The sequence below is a fragment of the Rhagoletis zephyria genome, unplaced genomic scaffold (assembly GCF_001687245.7).
Source record: "Rhagoletis zephyria isolate East Lansing unplaced genomic scaffold, Rhagoletis_zephyria_1.1 Rzeph_scaffold_00706, whole genome shotgun sequence".
Taxonomy (NCBI): domain Eukaryota; kingdom Metazoa; phylum Arthropoda; class Insecta; order Diptera; family Tephritidae; genus Rhagoletis; species Rhagoletis zephyria.
This window is the reverse complement of record NW_016157790.1, coordinates 136,750-158,342: the sequence shown is the minus strand read 5'-3', so window position 1 is coordinate 158,342 and position 21,593 is coordinate 136,750. Positions and strand designations below refer to the sequence as shown.

Below are 21,593 nucleotides of genomic sequence, written 5' to 3'. Positions count from 1 at the left end.
TATGACATACATATCTTTGTATAGATATGTATATTAAAAAAATACTATTTAACCAAAGAGTCGAGATATTTCATGAGATTTCAATCAGAAAATTTCCATAATCTCGATCAAAAAACTATATAATTTAATTGTCAGACAATGCGCAAACTCGTTCAATTCATACAACACTGCGTATGAGTAACATTGTTCACAGAAACTTCCTACTCCAACATTGTTTGTATCCCTGTAACATACGAGTAAATATGATAAAGTTTTAAAAGTAACGGATAGACAAATTTTCCAAAAACTCAAAGCAAAAAAAACGCTGCTTCTCAATTTGGCACAACAAGTTCGGTCCATCTGTCGGCGTGCTGCTGTTTGCATGCTGATTTTGGTCGGCGATTATGATGGTGTTGGTGTATCCAAACACCAATGCAGTCGCTAAACAAGGGAGTGTAATATACTCGTATGTTTATACATATGTACATATATACATATGACCAAGGGAAATGGAGCAAAATTTGGAATGCTTTGTTTTCAAAATGTACATTCATGTCATTTTTCTATTTGCACAGTCAGACACACACAAGCTGACTCACATATGTACATTAGACTGCATCACCAAAAAAAGTTGCGGTTTTTCCGCTGGGATTACAAAATTTATTATATTCTAAGACGTTCACCAAAATATTTGGGGAAAATATTAAGAATTAAGTGAGCTGGACCGATTCGAAAATACTTCCAAAAATGTAGTTTTTTATGAATAAAATTAGTTTCTTAAAGATCTCTTTGAGAAAAGTGCCTTTAGATGACAAAACAGATTAGGCTTAAAAAATCTGCATAAAAATATTTATAACTATTTTCAACGAAACCGTAATAATGAGATTTTTGATGCTGTTTTTTACTTTTTTCAAAGATTGATTTACGAAAAACTTGAATAACTGGGCCAAAACTATTCTGATTTAGACTTATGGGATCTCAGTAGAAAGGTATTTTCACTGTTTTTATTTCTGTCCAAAAAAAATCATTCGTGTCCCAATTTTTTTTTTCAAATACCAACACATCTTAATTTAACTTTGAATGACGTTCGTTCACCCTACCTTTCTCTTTCATCCCCTGAATGATCTTATTAGCAAAGAAATAAAAAGGGTGAAAAAATACTTTTCCACCGACACCTCTTAAGTCTAAATCAGAAGAGTTTAGGCTCTGTTATTCAAGTTTTTCTTATACCAATCTTTGAAAAAAGTTAAAAAAACAGCATCAAAAATCTCATCATTACGATTCCGTTAAGATTTTTTTTTAATTTTTTAAAAATATTTTTATGCAAATTTTTTAAGCTTAAACCGTTTTGTCATTTTAGGGGATTTTTTAAAAAAAATATTTTTAAGAAACTATTTTTATTCATAAAAAACTACATTATTGGAGATATTTTGAAATTGGTCCAGCTCACTTAAATCTTAATATTTTTTCGAAATATTTTGGTGGACGTCTTAAAATATAATAGATTTTATAATTCCAATGGAAAAATAGTACCTTTTTTTGTATGGGGAGTGATGCAGTCTAATGTACATACGTGAGATCCTCATACGTGCACTGTGCACATGTCGCTGTTGATGTAGAGCTTGCCATATACCAAGCGGGCAGCCAGGACAGGCGACTAACCAACGGACAGTCAGTTAAACAGTTTTCATGACATGCCGAAAAATTTATTTTCTGAATAACAGCAGCTGCAGATTCTATGTCCCTTTGCATGGGAGCAGAGCACTTACCACATTGGGTGTGTGGGTGTGTTTTTGTTCTACTCTGCAGTAATTGTATTTTGACAAATTAAAATGTTCGTTAAAATGGTAGAAAAAAATAATCCTGAAGTTGAATGAAACAAATTAATTTGTGCAATATATATTGTAGCGGTATTTAAACTTATTATTTTTTCGATAAGAAAACAACATAGACAAACTTGGCCTTAAATTTTAAATGAATCACCAGCTTATAAGTGAAGTTTCACTGTTCTTTGAAGAGGTTATTTTATAAGATCAGAGAAAGCTTTGCACAAGTCGATATACATACATATGTATGTATAAGACAATATTGAAAATATTGCCAAAGAGTCCGGTCTTGTAAAATCTCAAAAACCATTACTAAATTTCTTCTAATTAAATTCGATAAAAAATTCTATCACCATATCATGCAGAAATAATTTTTTGTAATAAAATGGTAGTATATATGGACACAAAAAAATACTCCGAATGAAAAGAGAAAAATCGAGTAAGATATGTCTGCGGAACGGCCCATTCGATTGTTCGACTAGTCGTTTTTACTATAACTTAAGTATGTTTAAAAGAATTTTAATCAATTTTGAGTTAACTGTCGATAGGACATATCGTCCCCCTTATGCGAGAAGCATGAATGTGCTGTTAGGGTTGATTTGATTTGACCTTTGGATATTCTATGTTATACCAAAACCCAGTTTACCATGCGTACACGGGCACCACATATTTCGCAATGTCAATTACGTGAATGTAGAGTTAAGCCTCATACAAAATTCAAGCTTGTTTTCCCAACATTTTATATTTTACACATTTATGTTTCTGGCCGGTAAAGTGCCAGCTTACATGGTGGGGGTGCGCGTACGGAAGGGTTAAAAATGTGTGAAAAAAATTTACTCGCGGCCGTCAGATATTCACAAGGGATGTTAATTGGGTGCAAATGAAGCTCCCATTCAATAAATTGACGATTCAGAGGTGACGCAACCTCGTGGCGTCTTCTTGTAGATGCAAAAAAAATCGCTAATTTTTGTCTAAAAAGCATTGCCCAACACATGTGAAAGCTATAAAAGCTCTGAACTTTCAGCGACAGAATAACAAATTCATTGACAACTACTGCAGCGCTATTGTCTGCCATTCTGATTTAATGTATTTATGTCATTTTTGTTATACATAAATTTCGCTTTGGCTGCTTTTATTGTATGCCTGATTATATGTACATACATATGTACATATGTATCTCCCAGAAAAGAGACACAACTCAAAAAAGATTATGTCAATGTTTTTGCATAAATCAATTCGTAGTATTTATCTCGAATTAATGCAAATATTTTTTTTTCATGATTATATTCTCTAACTATTTATTTAGAAAACTACCTTTATACTTGGTTTTGTGTTAATTGCCTTGAATCTGTACGATCCACAAGCAGTTATATTTCCGGATCTGATTTTTGAGTTGTGCCTCTTTTGAGGAGGGTGTGCGAACACTGTGCCACAGAACACTGAAGTCGAATAAATGTTTAATGTGTTTGAAGGAGAAAACAATGGCGTCAAACTGGAGCAGCCCAAAGCAATATAATCGCCTTGCATTTTAATTACCTACGCCACCAAGGAAGAGCAACTTTTGACAGCGTTTTCGATTCATATATTTTCAACGCAAAGCCCTATTCGGCAATGAGCTTTGAGAGCTTCACACATTCGCGTACGCATTCTCTGTCACACTTCACTAAATGCCCACTCGGGACCGTTTTTCATAATTTCTGCACTCATTTCGTAGTCTTTTTCGCGTGGTAGCATTCCTTTGTTCGTATATACATACATACATATCTGGATTTGTGTGTGTGTGTGTGTATTGAAGTTTTTGAGATTTGGCGAGTAGTGGCATTTGGTGTGGTTTTGTGTCTACATACATACATAGATAGCAAAACATCTGCAGCATCCTTCAATGGAAATAGTCACAAAACGCTAAAAGTGTGGCAGCCCCTGCGGCAATGGGGCACAACAATGAAAACACAGTTAGCGGCTTAAAATGCGCGACATTGCGAAAAACAAAAGATGTATTTTTTTTACTTTCATATAAGTGTCATCCTTTGTTAGGCGGCAGCTTTGCGAGATTGCTGGCGTTATGGCGATGTGAAAACAAGCGGTTCTAGGCCAATGGAAAGCGTTCACAAGGAACGGCAATCCCCCCGTTGCCAAGTCGCGTGTTCATGCGTGGCATTAGCGTTGAGCTCCGAACGAAATTTAAACCAGAGTTTATGTACATTAGAGTGGTCCAATTTTTGTATGGGGGCAAAATGTCTCTAGAAAATTTGTAATATATATACCAACTTTGAATTTTCTACTGTGAAATTGAAATGCTCTACTGGATCGCTGATGAAACTAGCAAACATATTGATGATTTTTATAAAAAGCTACTGTTGCCATGACAACTGAAGCTTTTGATATTTTTTAGATAATTTAAATTTTAAATGTTCTTAGGTTGCTTAACCAATTGTTTGATTAATATACATATGTACACAATACATCTAGAGTAAAATATGAGCATCATGAGCATCCCCTATATTTATACTTGGAAACTGAAAGTTGGTACCAGCACCTCTTTCGGCAACAAGAAAAAATTTGGGAAGTGCCCCAAACCCTACCCCAAAAAAAAAAAAAATTTTTTTGCACCACTCTAATGTACATATGGTACACCAAGTAAATCTGGATGTCATAAATATACCAACTCTTCATATTTTCCAAAGCATAGTTGGCTGCTTTCCAAAGGCAGAATCTTGTTTTTGATACTGCGCCATAACGTCTAACACTTTCCGAATAAGATCCAACATCAAACGAAATACCTCTACAAAGCTATCTAATGAATCTGTGGGTATCATATTTGTGTCTCTTCTAAAGTTTTGCATATAGAATTTTGTATGCCCATCACTGTTTATGAGTGTGTGTGCATATTTGTGTATACATATGTGTGTTCGTGAATACCGCCTTTCATCATCACAATAATGAATGACTTTCGCCTCATCGTTGCGGAAGGAATATAAGTATGTACATACATATGTACATTAGAGTGGTCCAAAAAAAAATTAGAGTTGGGGCCACCTTCCAAAATTTTTCCTCTTGCCGCAAGAGTTGCTGGCACCAAACTTTAAGTTTCTAATAAATTTAGAGGATGCCCACAAAATGTTTATATTTTACTCTACAAGTATATTAACCAAACAATTCGTTAAGCAAGCTAAGACGATTTCAAATTTAAATTAGATGAAAAGAATATTATCAGCTTCTGTTGTCATGGCAACACTAGCTTTTTATAAAAATCATGAATATTTTTGTGAGTCCCAAAGGGAGTCAGTAGGGCATTTTAAGGTCATTGAGCACCCTGTATTGGTCACAGTATAAAATTTAAAGTTGGTATAGATATTACAAATACCAAAAGGAAGAAACCAAGGTGCTTCCCCGTTTTCTACGATGAATTTTTACCCCATACAAAATTTGGACCACTCTAATGTACATACATACATATGTATTTAGCTATAAAGTAGTAACATTTATGAATGCAAAACTCTGATAAAACCCGTTAGTAGTGGCATTTGTTTGAAACGAAGACTTTTGCCTTTCATTTCAACTGGTTTCTTCTTTTCGTGTGGGGAGTTCTAGTAGCTCACAGCTTAGTTGTCACTCATACGCAGTGTACAACTTCGTGAATTGAATTAGAATAGAATGAATGAATTTCAAAAGGTTAAATTTTCTTAGTTGCTAAATTGTAAATATATGTATGTGGGGTTTTTTATTGTAAGGGATATGTCTTTTATACGCATTTTTCTATTTGAAATTAACATAAGCATATTTTATATTAAACTCTGTCACGGGCAGTGTTACCAGATTTTATTTTCAAAACACTGTTAATTTCGAAAAAAAAAACTGAATTTTCAACTAAAACAACTTCAAAAATTATGAGATTTTCTAATTTTTTTATACTTTTTAACCGTATGAAGCCGGTGAAAACAAAGCTTAATTTGAGAAAATGTCAAGCACATAAATAATAAATTTCAATTGTTTGTAGCACTATTCCGTGAAAATGTGTTATTTTAAATTAAATTTTCAATATTAAAATTATAAAAAAACAGCGTAACTTTTATTTTACTTAGCTTAGAAAATATTAAATAAACGAACATATAGAAAATTGTTTCACGATTGATGGCGTAAAACTTAAGGAAATCAATGCTAAATATACATATGTTAAAAATAGCATTAATACTCCAGGGTTAAGCTGAGCCAATTATATTTTAAAGACCTTTAAGAGTTTTGTATAAAAATCATCAGTAACTCGTAGCCGGTGGAAAGAAAGAATTGCTTCAGGGATATAAATCGTACTGGCCACACTGCAAGGAACACAATGAATAAGTAACAATTAAAAATCCAGAGGCGCACACAAATTGAAGAGGTCTTGTTCTGGCATTTTGATGTGCTGATTCTGAATCTGCTGACGAAAATTACATTGAAATCATTAAATGATGTTTTTGTCTTAAGTCGGTAAGGTTAATATTAAGTGCTGTTTTCACAGTTTCCAAATTGTAATGAAAATTTACGCTTACTTCCGAATGTGGGTTAACTGTAAACTGTAAATACGGTACTTGAAGTATTTATAGCCAATGTAAACTAGAAATGTTAAAGCTAATATTTTCCAAATTTGAAATTAACTGTTACTCGTAATAGATTTCTAATGGTCTTGCACTCATCAATGGTTTAATGATCAAGTTTTGAACTAAATATATGTACATATGTACATCCCGATGAAGGTTTTCCTTTGTGGATACGTTTGTTGTATAAGTACGAGTGGAACTATGCTAAATCTTCAATGATGACAAAAAACATAACCGATTTCTCAACAAAGTCGGCGTTGTAAGTCTACATAACCCTGCATATACACCAATTTATTAAAAAAAAAAAGACATCTCATTTCTTACCCAAAATATTCATTCGCCGAACTACTTAAGTAATACTTCACTCCTAGCCCTTTTCTCATTTGTAATTTCCCCTCTGGCATGCGAATTATATTTAGATATACATAGATACCATACCGTTATATCTAATGACCTATAGCATTTAATCGCGATTTCAATTAAGTCAACAAAATGGTAGTCGTTCCTAGTTTATTGGTTTTGTGACGCAAACAAATGTGTTTCTGTCATTCGAAAAAAAATGTGCTTATCAAAAAGAGAATGAAACTTATGTGAGCTGTTTATATACATTCATACATAGAAATGTATGTACATGTGTATTATACACATTTTCGGAAAAAAAAGTATTAGTTTACCTCAATAGCACATTAATATACATTTTAGTTAATTTACAGTGGTCATGTCTGACGACAAAAATAGTAAATTAGCTCCGATTCCTTGGAATCTAACTAAAGAGAAATATGAAGTGCAGTAAGTAGGGATTGAATTGATTGTGTCATCCGGTTTTCATGAAATTTTGTGTACACAATACTTTTACTATGGGAATTATAAATCTGAAATATAGAAAATATTGGTTGACTGGCATGCCTTTCACTATAATTTTGATGAATTTTTTTCTCATACACACTTATTCTTTTCGGCAAAACTTCGTCCCGCCCAAATTAATTTTTTTTTGTATTGAAACATTTTGGTCCAACATTTTCACCAACAGTTCACGTTCATGATTTTCAGTGACGCATTTATCTTCTAATATTACGGTTTGGTGGTTGTCAGCAGGCATATTTCCATTGCCGTCTTAAATAACCTAGCAAAAGTGTATTTCCGTACAAACATACTTAATAGTTTCAGTGCGTTTGAGAGGCTCCCTTTTCAAATAGCCCCAATTTTCTCTAAGAGTATGGGATTGATTTCATATATCTCCATACCATGTTCGAGTCCTCTTCCATGAACATTTTCCGGCATATTCAGTATGAAAAATTCGGTTTGTATGGGAGGTGCCACGCCCCCTGCAGCTAGCGGTATGAAACAGACTTCACATTCGATTCTCATATCTACCATATATACACAAAAAATTTGATAAAGATCGGTGAAGCCGTTTAGGAGGAGTTTGACCACAAACACCGTGACACGAGATTTTTATATATTAGATTATATTTTCTCAGATTTTCTTCATTACTAATAAGAATATGTTTTCTAAGTTCAGTTGTTCAGTTGTTTCTGTGTTGGTTTAAGAAAAAAATTGTTTTAAAATGTCAGCTTGAGCAAATTCCTCCAGATAATTATCAGATTATGGAACAGCACGACCAGGGCATCGTGATGGCAGAGCTCCACTTTTTTTTTTACATTTTTGGAAGCCTTTAGATCCTGGGCTCCCCTACTACGTACATATCTGTGTTCGTGTGGAAAAGTAGCTTATGTCGAAAGGCCGGCTTTAGTTTAATGCGGCATTCCCTTTATTTTTTAAACGACAAGGAATTTTTTGATGAGACTTAAAAAGAATATTGACTTTCTAGTATCGGAACTATTTCTTGCACGTTTATTTGTTAAAAGTTGTTTAACGGCTTAGTGCCCGTAAGTCATTCGCAATCGTATGCTGCGAATGCCGATTTATACTAAAGCCAGCCTTTCGACATAAGCTACTTTTCCATACGAACACAGATATATATGTATGTATATATGTAGAATATTCAGGCGCTTGACAGAGCTTCTCCTCTCATTTTTGGTGTCCGTCTTAAAGTTATTTGTAAAACAAATTGACATACAATTATATGCCGCCGCCGAAAGGCAAATGGTTTTAATGAGAAGCTTTTTCAAGTCAGAAATACACTGGGAGGTTTGGCTATGCCTGCCGAGAAACGGCCGCTGTTCGAAAAACACTTTTTCTAATTTAAATGGTCCTCGGACAGGAGATCGAAGCACAAAACTATCCACGCAACCGCGAAATATATCGCAATTGCACGGTATATAGTTTCAGCAACACAGCGAGTGGCATTTTTTGGCAGATAAATAGTAATAGTTTAGAATCATACTTGAAGAAATAAGAGCAACACAGAAACCAATCTTTAGCTGGGGGGAGAAAACACTAACAAAGATACTTGCTTAACTATTATATGTACATATGTATGTACACATAAGAAATCCATTGAACCAAGTTAGGAACATTTAAATGGAATAAAAATAAAATCCTTTTCAATATTCATTTTGATTACCTTCAATCATGATTCAATAATACAAGGTTCGATAAACTGACAGTTGTCTCTCTCGCACCGCTGCCTTAGCAGTGGCACGGTGTTGCTTCTTTGCAAATTTACTTGGAAAAAGTGTAGCTTTGCTGTGAAATCGAAGTATAAGCTTTTGTGCAATTTGTTTATTTGTATATGCATATTAAATAAGCACATTTAACTGATGAAAACATAAATTCTTTTCAAATTGGATGTTTACATAAATCTCAAAGTAGTTTTATTTTAATTTTGAGTCCTTTTGCAGTTTTTATATATGTAGCTAAATAGCACATAAATTACGTAATTCACGTAGATATATTAATATTTCGTTCAATATTTCGTTTAAAATGCCATATTTCCTGCAAATACATTAGAATTTACAAAAGGAATTTCACTACTAATTGCCTACTTTGCGTATTTATCTACTACCATTTTCGCAATAAGGGATTGCTTTCTTCTCCTTTCTCTGTCCTTCGTAAATGCAACCTTTTGTAAGGGAGTGTCAAAACGCGACTGTCAATAATTATCTAACCTTGTATTATTGAATCATGACCTTCAATAAGTATTTGTTACTGCGCTTTTTCTTGCTCTTTTGAATAACACTTTACTTTAAAGCTGATCGCATTTCAATAACAAATTAATTATGTACATAAATATGTATGTTTGTATGCATATGATTTTCTTTTGAAGCTATTCGTAAACACTGTGGCATAAATACAAAAAAATGCAATTTCATTGAAAAACATTAGTCTTATTTCAATTATTAAAGATTCAAATTTCTTGCTTTTTTTCTTGGCTCACCGCAGCGACCAGTGTGCAACGTAAAAAAAAAATATGACATAAGAACAGTTGATTTGATTGCTCAAAGAAGTGTGAGTATTATTGAAAATGCGCAACACAATTCTAAGCAGGTATAACGAATTATAGCAGCCACTGTGGTATAGTGGTTACTAGTGCGCGCTACCATTCCGTAGGGCCTGGCTTCCAGCCCAGTTTCCGAGCAATATAAAAAAAAAACAACAAAGTTGTTTTCTAATAGATAGCGGTTGCTTCCGCCAGGCAATGGCAAACCTCTGAAAGTATTTCTGCCATTAAACAGATTCTCATAAAAAGACAATCGCCGTTCGGAGTCGGCGTAAACCTGTAGGTCCCTCTGCTTTGTGTGACAACATCAAGGCCAACCCCACAAATCGGAGCGGAAGATCGGCCTTACACTAACGAATTGGGCCGTGTGAATTATTTAATTAAGTAAAAGGTCGGAAATTTTAAGAAAAACCAATTGCTTAGTTTTTATTCATACGACCAATTGTATGCGCCAATCTATTATTATTAGATACACCGGCACACGAAAAAAGTGGTGTGTGTGCTTTTAACCGGACCCAGGTACCAACCAACACGTATTTCGACCCGCTGGATCAGAATCTGAGTAAAATGCGAAAATTGGAAAAGAGGCAAAAAATTCGCAATTTATGCAATTTACTCGAAATGTTGAGTGGGAACGATTCAAAAGGACCGGAGATTTGGATTCAGCGGGTCGAAATTCGTGTCGGTAGGTGGGTCTGATTAGAAGCACACACCACTTCTTGTATGTGTCGGTGTTATTATAATAACGAATTATGTAAGATCCACTGCTGAATAGAAGGTTTTTGGGGTCTTCCTTTGACAACTAATCTTCAATTATTATCTTCTTTGGCACTTCTATGACCGGCCAGATGTCTATCAGAAGTACGGCAAGGCTCGGCAAAAGAACCTATTCTATTTATACATCTGATTTTAACAAAGTTTTTGATTCCAACACCTTGAGTTCGAATCTATAGCCCTTAGAGTAGAACTCCACAAGTATTGCAGGCAGAAGCTTGAGCGCCGGAAGGTTTTGTGGAGTTCTACTCTTAATTTCGAATGTTTGTAAAAATTATTATAGTGAGATCATATACAGAGAGGACATTGTCGAACTTTCAAATATTCTAGTGTGATAATATAGTATTGCACATACCGTTGATGCGGGTAACCGGCTTGTAGTCAGACGACACCTCACACTGTCGATTCGCAGGTGTTTTGTCACTGTCTGTGGTTAGCATTCCTAGAGTACAAATGACATCGTCGTGGTGAAATCTGCCGACGCTTTGGCGACTAATTCAAGAGGCGACTTCTAATCCAAAATTGCCCTACACATCCATCTCATCGAGAATCCCTTTTCAAATCCCCTCACTTTCTATTTATATTGGCATACCGGATTAATGCGTAAGGCGGCCCTTGAGAAGCCTAGCCTCGTCGAGCTTTTTAACGGCAGCAAAAAGCAAACAACCCCACCCACAAACATTACGTTCTTTCCGTAACAATCCGGACCGGATCCGGTAATTAGTGAATAAGCGAAAAGTTTTGCTCTCAAAAATGGAACATAATCCAGAAGTACGGGAATGCAAAAAACCACATTTCGTGCCCAGAATTTGAGAAACAGCTAATTAACGTTGTTTTTGTTTTTTTTCACTTAAATGAAAGCTCTTGGAAATTGAATTTTGGTTTCACAAATATGATTTTAAGGATACACCCAAAAAAAAACTTCTCTTAATTGAAGAAAAACAGCAATCAAAATGAAGAAAAATGGGAATGAAACAGCACTAAAGGAGTTTTATCCTCTTTTCATGCCCAGCATTTCCTCAAAATGATAGATTACATCCACGGTTCCATATTTTCATGTACGTTTTTACACATTCCACAAAAAAAAATTACGCATTCGAATTCGAGAATTTTTTACTCATTCGGAAGAATTTTCTACCTTAAAGTAAGGGAAGTTTTTCTTTGATCCAGAGATGGATTTTTGGTTCAGTGTATAGAGATTGAAAATACATCCACAGGCCATTCACTATTCCTTAAAAGCGCCAAGTAAATGCAGGCAACATGTAAACACAAAGCAGCTGATATGCACTTTGACACTTTATCCATTTTTGCCCGGAGAAAAAGTCCGGGCTATTCCGGGCACGAAGAAGAAGACATTTACGATCCAATTGTGGAATGCATGCGCTCTCTAATGCCGATTTTCTGGAGTACGGTACCGATTTCATTATCTAATTGTAAGTTGGCACAGAAGAGGAACGACTGGCGTGCTTTGTTGAACTCGGCCAAAATCTCTTAGGCTGTTACAGGGCGAAAGAAGAATAAGGTACGCAATAACGAATATGGAAGTCCAAAGCCTAGTTCGCACAAAAAAGAAGAAGCCGGCAAGTTTTAAGCGAGGTTTAGCTCACTGTAGACAGATACATGGCGAGAGCTTGGATACAGGCTAAACCATGGGCCCAGCGAAATCTTAGGGACGGCTCAGGTATTCAATCGAGGCATATCCACTTAATACAAAATAAAAGGAATCAACAACGAAATCTAAGATATTCCAATCAAAATCGACAGCAGCGGCNGATTTTCTGGAGTACGGTACCGATCTCATTATCTAATTGTAAGTTGGCACAGAAGAGGAACGACTGGCGTGCTTTGTTGAACTCGGCCAAAATCTCTTAGGCTGTTACAGGGCGAAAGAAGAATAAGGTACGCAATAACGAATATGGAAGTCCAAAGCCTAGTTCGCACAAAAAAGAAGAAGCCGGCAAGTTTTAAGCGAGGTTTAGCTCACTGTAGACAGATACATGGCGAGAGCTTGGATACAGGCTAAACCATGGGCCCAGCGAAATCTTAGGGACGGCTCAGGTATTCAATCGAGGCATATCCACTTAATACAAAATAAAAGGAATCAACAACGAAATCTAAGATATTCCAATCAAAATCGACAGCAGCGGCGATGAAAAAAAAATAATAATAAACAAATAAATAAAAATAAATAAAAAAAAATAAAAAAATATATTATTATAATATTACATACAATTGAAATACTAACCCTATTTGAAATACTATCCCTATTTTTGGGAAGTATTGTCGGTGTGGTAATCCCAGAACAACTTGTTACGGTAAGAGTTATTGTCATTTTACAGCAATTAAGCTTTATATAGGCCGATACAATAAAGAAGCACTTTTATACATTCCAATGCTTATGTTATATAATAAAATATATTTAATAATAAACCTGTCGAAATGTATCCGGTTATGTTGCTATAATTTTTATTCAGTTTACGAAAATCAAATACACTACAGAATAATAATTTTTAACTAGATGACCTTATAGCCAAGCAAGTGTGCACACCCAAATTATATTTCATCTGAAATTTTTAATTAAATATCTGGTTTGGTCATTACGTTTATAAATAGATAGCTTATTTACTGGCAAACTCAATTTTTTAATGCCTGACTTACTTTCAATTATTCACACCAGTTACTGCAAGCTCACTGAAGCATCTCACAACAACCAGTTTTGGTTTTAAATAAATACTTCAACAGTTAATTTTCACTTGATTTTATAAAAGACCAAATTAATATTTCTTCGTTATTTTCTTATTGTATCTGCACTTTGTAAATATACGTGTACATACATGCAATATTTGAATGCCCTTATTACTCGTGTCTTTATAAGTGCACAATTTAAGTCACATAATGGGAATTATTGCAATCGTTAAAATTTGCTTCTTTTCCACGCACAAATAATCGCCAGCCGGAATGCCAACAGCAATTGTTATCAAGATTTTATGTGAGAGCTGCAAATGTATATACATATGTATGTATGTACGTAAGTATTCGTGTATTGTCTTCACAGCTGCCTCTTCCGCCACAATGCTTCACTTTATGAATTCCACTGGCATTGTTAGTTCGTAGCGAAACGGAAATGTAAATAAATTAATTACACTACAAACTGCGATTGCGAATAAGTAGTTACGTGTGCGGGTGAATCAATTTTACCCACGCATAACAGCAGCCACATTAAATACACGTCCAAACATGCACCCGTCCATACATAAATATACATATGTATGCACATGTGTGTATGTATATCTAGTAATACGTTTGTAGGTGAGATAAACGCCAAGCGGCCAAGCCAAGCAAAGAACAGAAGAATAGCCACAGATGGCAATGAAAGACTTCTCGCAATTAATCTTACGAATCTAATGACTGGCCGGATGCAATTTACTTAACAAACCGAAATTTATTCACACAAATTCATACGGCTTGTAATACGTGCGTATGTATGTATGTAAGTATGTACGTATGTCGGTCGGTCACCAAAGTCCACTTCACCCAATTCTTCGTTCGGTGTCACGAAAATGCCGCTAAGTAGTTACCGGAAACGCGCCACAACGCCATGAAATGCAAAATTATACTGAATTCGCAGCACAGCAAATGAGCCTCGAGCTAAGCAAGTGAAAAAATTTCCCACTTCCCAAACAGTCACCGACCGGCATTGCGTCTGCAGAAATGGAGCGCGCACATGGTGACACTGACCGTTTGAGTGAGTTGCTTTATTGGTGGGCCACCGACGACTGAGTAAAGAGCGAAATACACCACACAAGCGGTTTGACAAACCAAGCGAAATTTCCCTTTGCTTCAAGCCATTTGTGCTGTCTATGGGGGTGTTTNCATTGGTGGGCCACCGACGTCTGAGTAAGTGAAGAAGCATGCGAGTGCACTGTCGCAGCCCCCCCTCCAACCCGCTTGGGGGTGGCAGGTGGCGGGCAAGGAATTATAGGTAAACAACAACGACCCCAACGAGGCGAGAAATTGTGCCGCAAGAAGATGCTCGCAGTTGAATAGAAATCAAACTCACACATTTTGGCATACATTCAAATAAGGGACTTTATTGAGTTGCTTCTCTCGAGCTCGCGCCGCACAGCAGCCCGTTATGAGGAAATGCACATGGCAGCAGTCGGTGCTCACTGCGCAAGCGCTAATAAACGTTGAGTTTGCACTCAAATTGAGTGAGAATTTTTTACGGTCTTAACTCAATTTTTAACACTGAGTGCAACAAGAAAACTCAATCTACGTGAGATTGTACGTGTGTTAAACTGTTTGTGTTCTAATTAAAAAAAAAAAACAAAAAAAAAATAGTTGCATTTAGGCTACACGTCAATTGGTAACGATTGTGGCAGGCCTCCCTTTTGCTTCTTCCGCTTTGCTTGCCTACACAGATAATTGATTAAAATTTGCCAACATGCAACAAAATCTACATATTTAGATAATGATGTGTTATTAACGCGAGTTTTTTTTAACAATAGGAGAATGTTAATCGTTGTCATATCGATGTGTTGTTATTCTTATTTAATTACTCATTATTGGAGACATACCCCACGTTGCTAGCAAACGGGCTTCGCCTATTTTACTACATACATACCTCTGATAAGTAAAAGATTTTAAAATAAAACAATTAACTTTCAAGCAAAAAAAACAAAACCGACTTCAATTCTCATATAAAAATTTAAGGTTAGCGTTAATCTCTTCATGATCCAATGGTCGGATTTACGCGATCTATCTTATGGGATTCTCGTGTTAACGAAAACCCTCCACCGCATGACAGCGACGTTGTCGTTGCTTCTCTCTCTCTCTCTATCAATAGCAATTTTATATGTTGATACGTTCGACAGGTACGGAAGGGCGCTCCGTCGGTGACTGGTTAAGCTTTTATTTACTCGATAGACTTAAAGATTGATACCGATATTCAGGCGAAAAACATTTCATAAGATTCATCTCTACATGTCCCTAAAGTGGTATTGATCTGTCCAAGTCTTCGAAGAAGTGGTTCCGCAGAAATCTGAATCGAACTCTTCAGATTTTGATACATTCAATAAGGTTTACTGGTTATACAAGAATCGTTATTCTGGGTTCCGAAACTGCGTCTTTAAGTCCAACAATAAAGTTTTATGGTTACGTGTCCCGTTGGTATTCCCGTCAGAAGCGGTGTTTCTGGCATGGATTCAGATGAGCCATCTTTTGTTATTGGCTGTTCTATCTTTTACCTCAACTTGTTAGAACGGTCATCTCGTGAAGGTTTGTATGCTTCCACTTTGATCCTCGAACCTCTTCTCCGACTCTAGTTTACAAACAAATATATTTTTTCACAACAAACTAATGTGCATTCCGAATTTGAGTTAAGTTAAATCATAAATACGAATTCGTGAGTTATGGTCTTGATTNCTATTAGCTTATTTGCTGTTCTATCTTTCACCTCAACTTGTTAGAACGGTTATCTCGTGAAGGTTTGTATGCTTCCACTTTGATCCTCGAACCTCTTCTCCGACTCTAGTTTACAAACAAATATATTTTTTCACAACAAACTAATGTGCATTCCGAATTTGAGTTAAGTTAAATCATAAATACGAATTCGTGAGTTATGGTCTTGATTTTATAAAAAAAATCCTATTGAGAATATGCTTCTCGTTTTTTCCCCACTTGCGGTGATTGACGCAGTAATGAAGCTCACTAGTTTGTTTTTGTTATGCGGGTACGGCAAAAATTATTAATTCCATTTATGAGCGCGCTACGCCGCTATTTATTCAGTAGAGAGATCGCGTTAACAATAATTTAGCTGTCTGCTAATAAACATTCCGAAAATGAATCGCAAATTAGCGCCTATAAAAAGCGAAGACGTCAGGTCAGAAACGGTAAAAGTGCTAAGTGGTGCTGACATTGACTTTGAACCAAATTCGCACAGCCATTGATACCTTTATATGTACACAAATACGAACGAATGATTGCATACAACACCTCCACACTGAGCTACGACACTCCACAGAAACCAAATACTCGAGCTGAAAAAAAGAGGTGTGAAACAGAAGCAATAAGACGACGGCGGGTTTCAAAGCTGCATGCAAAGGTAACTAGACAAACACATTTAAACCACAACAACAACAACAACAACATAGCAACTTAGCAATTCTTAGTAGAACCTCAGACTGCGTTTTGCTGCTGCAATGCGACGTTGCTTATTTAGTTGTTGTATTGTTGTTGATTATTCGTGGCATGGCAAGAACTACATATGTACATATGTATGTACATAGTGGGTAGTGGAATTTCCAATTGTCTTCTGCTGTTGTTATTGTTGCTTCTCTAACATGGAATATATATGTATGTATGTACATATTTCATTAGGCATAGTTTTGAGAGTGGAATGAATACAAATTTGAGCGTGAATCGATGAAAATGATTTGCCAATTCCAAAAAACGTNTGATTATTCGTGGCATGGCAAGAACTACATATATACATATGTACATAGTGGGTAGTGGAATTTCCAATTGTCTGCTGCTGTTGTTATTGTTGCTTCTCTAACATGGAATATGTATGTACATATGTACATATTTCGTTAGGCATAGTTTTGCGAGTGGAATGAATGCAAATTTGAGCGTGAATCGATGAAAATGATTTGCCAATTCCAAAAAACGTAATTGAAGCGAAACGCAGAGCAGTGGTGAGAAATTGTGATTTTCGTTAAATTTGGGTAATAAATTGTGTGGTACTTAACTACATACAAACTCTCTGAAATGAGCAATTTGAATAAATGTTAAACAGAATGCAAGTGTGTACTTATTTCTATGAGCATTTAAATCGTTATGTATTTGTTTTTGAAGTGAAACTTCTTTAGCGGCGGCTGGTTGGTTGAGAGTAAATTGGCAAAGTGAACGGAAATTGCACGCGGAAATTGCACACGGAAATAGTGCAACGGAAGCTGCACACGGAAATGGTTAGGACGAAATCTAGTGCTTCTTAAATGTATTCAAATGGTATTAATTTAACAAAAACTTGGTTAAAAAAGGTTAAAGAATAAGATTTAGATAAAGACCAATATAAGATTGAAAGTAAAAGTGAGTACCTAAATAGATAAAGAAAAGGCTAAAAATAAGAACAAAAACAANTAGAATGCAAGTGTGTACTTATTTCTATGAGCATTTAAATCGTTATTTGTTATTTGTTTTTGAAGTGAAACTTCTTTAGCGGCGGTTGGTTGGTTGGGAGTAAATTGGCAAAGTGAACGGAAATTGCACGCGGAAATTGCACACGGAAATTGTTAGGACGGAATCAAGTGCTTCTTAAATTTAGTCAAATGGTATTAATTTAACAAAAACTTGGTTAAAAAAGGTTAAAGAATAAGATTTAGATAAAGACCAATATAAGATTGAAAGTAAAGGTGAGTACCTAAATAGATAAAGAAAAGGCTAAAAATAAGAACAAAAACAAAGACGCGTAAAGATAAATGCAAAAATGAATATCAAAGTAAATTTAAACACTTTACCCATATGCCTAAGGGCAAAGGTGAAGGGGAATATGTATGTAGTTGAAGAAAATTATACACATAAGAGTGAATACAAAGAAAAATATTAAGACAAAGACGAGGATGAGCATACCGAAAAAAGTAAAGATGCAGATAGAGGACGAAAGATCAAAACAAAGGTAATTATAAAGAAAAGGATAAAGATAGATACCTGGTTTATACCTACGCANAGCATAGCGAAAAAAGTAAAGATGCAGATAGAGGACGAAAAATCAAAATAAACGTAATTATAAAGAAAAGGATAAAGATAGATACCTGGTTTATACCTACGCAAGAACCGCATTAACNGAACGGAAATTGCACGCGGAAATTGCACACGGAAATTGTTAGGACGGAATCAAGTGCTTCTTAAATTTAGTCAAATGGTATTAATTTAACAAAAACTTGGTTAAAAAAGGTTAAAGAATAAGATTTAGATAAAGACCAATATAAGATTGAAAGTAAAGGTGAGTACCTAAATAGATAAAGAAAAGGCTAAAAATAAGAACAAAAACAAAGACGCGTAAAGATAAATGCAAAAATGAATATCAAAGTAAATTTAAACACTTTACCCATATGCCTAAGGGCAAAGGTGAAGGGGAATATGTATGTAGTTGAAGAAAATTATACACATAAGAGTGAATACAAAGAAAAATATTAAGACAAAGACGAGGATAAGCATACCGAAAAAAGTAAAGATGCAGATAGAGGACGAAAGATCAAAACAAAGGTAATTATAAAGAAAAGGATAAAGATAGATACCTGGTTTATACCTACGCAAGAACCGCATTAACAAAAAGCCGACTTGACTCAACACATACATATTTCTTTTAAGCGTTTTTGCCTGTGTCTTTATACCGCACTCTCTGAAACCGTATTTAAAATTTCTTAAATAATTAATTTGCGCGGTTAACCGAAATGTAAGCAAACAATATTTCAAATTTATTATAATAATAATTGAAATCTAAAAATGGCTGTATGAAGAAAATCAGCATACTTTCACTTCTTGTCAAATGAATGATGTATTTATATGTACGTGATTTGTAACCGATGTGAGAAATAAAAAACTGATTTGAAAACAAATTCGAGCCAATACGCTTTTGAATTTCTGAGCGTATTGAAAGTTGGTTTATGCATTCGTTTTGCATCACAGCGAACTTGATCAAAGCGCCTTATGTGTCGGTATAAACATTGTTATGGACTCACCCTCGGAACTTTTTCGGGATTTTCGGCATTTTCGGACTTATCGATATAATCATCGATATTTTTATCGATTTGGGTATCTATGTTTTTATTGATTTGGTTATCGATATTTTTATTGATTTCGATTTTGTTATTGATTTTACTATCGCTATTATTATCGATATTTTTATAGATTTGTAAGTCGCTAACAATCGATATTTTTTATCGATTTTGGTGTCGATATTTTTATTGATTTGGTTATCGATTATTTAATCGATTTTCTTATTGCTTTTGATATCTACTCAACCTGGGATCTATTTCGGGATTCTCGGCATTCTCGGGAGTTACCGATATAATAATCGATATTTTTATCGATTATGTTATCATTTTGGGTATAGATATATTTATTGATTTGGTTATCGATATTTTTTTTCGTTTCGATTTTGTTATTGATTTTGATATCGATATTTTTATCGATTTTGCTATCGACATTGTTATCGATTTTTTTTTATCGATAATTGTATGTAACATCATATGACAGAACAACACATGATATGACATCATTTGGCATGACATGACATCCTATCACGTCACTTCACATTATATCACTTGGCATTTTATCACGTCATCGCACCTCACATCATCTAGGAGAATATGTAGATGAAGAAAAGGATAAGAGCAAAGATTTAAAAGATAAAAACAAAGATGTAAGCTAGATATGTAACGTAAGTTTGACTTCTCCAGTGTGGCCCAGGCGCACTTACTTTTTTTTTTTAAATACCTATACATTATTTATGTAAATACGTACCTATACAAAAATATATTCATTTTTTTTGTTGTTTTTTTTTATACATTTCAATTGGCCCTGGGCCATTTAAAGACAACCACCCACTTTTCTGACTATAAATGATAAAGCGTGGCAATCAAAATGAAGCGTAAGCAGTGAAAATTGTTTAAGATTTCACTTTCAACATGAAAATGATTTTGTACATTTATTTTATTTTTTATTTTTTTTTTTTTAATAAGTAGGTCAAATGCACTTGCGCGTTTAATTTAGAAATACTCAAAATGACTAGATGATTCATTTTATTTTGGTGGATTCACAAGCGAAAATCAAATGCATTTTATAAATAAGCACACATGTTTGTGTTTATGTACATTCGATTTTCGTATGCATCAAAATAACGAATAATAACATTTCAACCATATTTTAGCTTCCATTAAATCCAACTCGCAATCAGTCAACAACTGAAGCACAGCGAAAATAACTCAAAAATCTCGATTCTTGGTGAAAAGATATGTATTGAGAATAACTCTTTTTCGAGTGAGAGGAGCCTTGAACACAAAAAATTTCAACTTAAGGAAAATGTATTGTAGATTTGTAACAAAACTTCAATTTCGACTTAAAGGTACCGTTGAAAATGTGTTTCAAACGCAAGCGTCACTGAGTTGTTGCAGGTCCCTCTACTATTACGGGTCCGCGCAACACCGATGAGACTGTAGAACTGCCCACTAACGGGAACTGCTGGTTTTTCGAAGAGAAACTCACATTATCGTGTTAAGAGCTGAATAAACGACCGTAAAGATGGTATTAAATTTTGTGGCTCTTGGTTCTTATGAATGCAGACATAACCCAGCAAAAAGTTTTCGTTTTTTGGTAACCACTTATTTTTGTATCGATGGAATAACGCATTACAATATCCCTCAAGACGAAATTTTACACTTATTCACTTTCCCGCTGCTGGTTATGCAGGGGATAACAAATTTTACATTTGCCAAAAAAAATCAAAGTTTTTGCTGGTAAGTAAAAGTGCTCATCGTTCAGGGACGTTCATAATACTTACATGTATGTACATATGTGTGTACAGAGCCAACGCCATTTCACTGTTGGCAGTTTACTCAGTTTCATATAAATTGCAATAAAAGTGGTGTCGTCATCACTTGTGAACGATTCGACAAAAATTAAAGTTAAGTGCCAATTTATTTTTGCACAAAGAGCACCAAATATCCATTCCGCTTTGCTCTCACTAACTTCCATTTGACTCATTTCTGGCGAAATACTATTCTGCAACGTAAAATATTTTTATGTATATGTATGTATGGCGTGTTTTGTGTTCGCATAGATAAACATAAGTATATGTACATACATATGTATGTTTTTCTAAAATAAACCTTTTCTAAAAATAAACTTTTATGCTCTTCATAAATATGGTGCAAATTTCCTCCAAACTTAATTTAATCATTTATTTATATTCTTGCGTGGCAGGTGTTCTTATTTATGACAGCATTGATGATTGACCTTCCCTTGGAATTTTT

At 34.8% G+C, this 21,593-nt stretch overlaps 1 long non-coding RNA gene across 1 annotated transcript in view; it reads right to left on the bottom strand.

Annotated features, from left to right (window-relative positions):
- The window catches only part of LOC108361164 (uncharacterized), a 38,052-nt gene extending 23,734 nt beyond the window's left edge, over positions 1-14,318 (bottom strand). Inside the window, exon 1 of the long non-coding RNA XR_001847250.1 lies at positions 13,219-14,318. This is a non-coding gene — a long non-coding RNA (uncharacterized LOC108361164). The remainder of the gene's footprint in view (positions 1-13,218) is intronic.
- Positions 14,319-21,593: the final 7,275 nt, after the last annotated feature.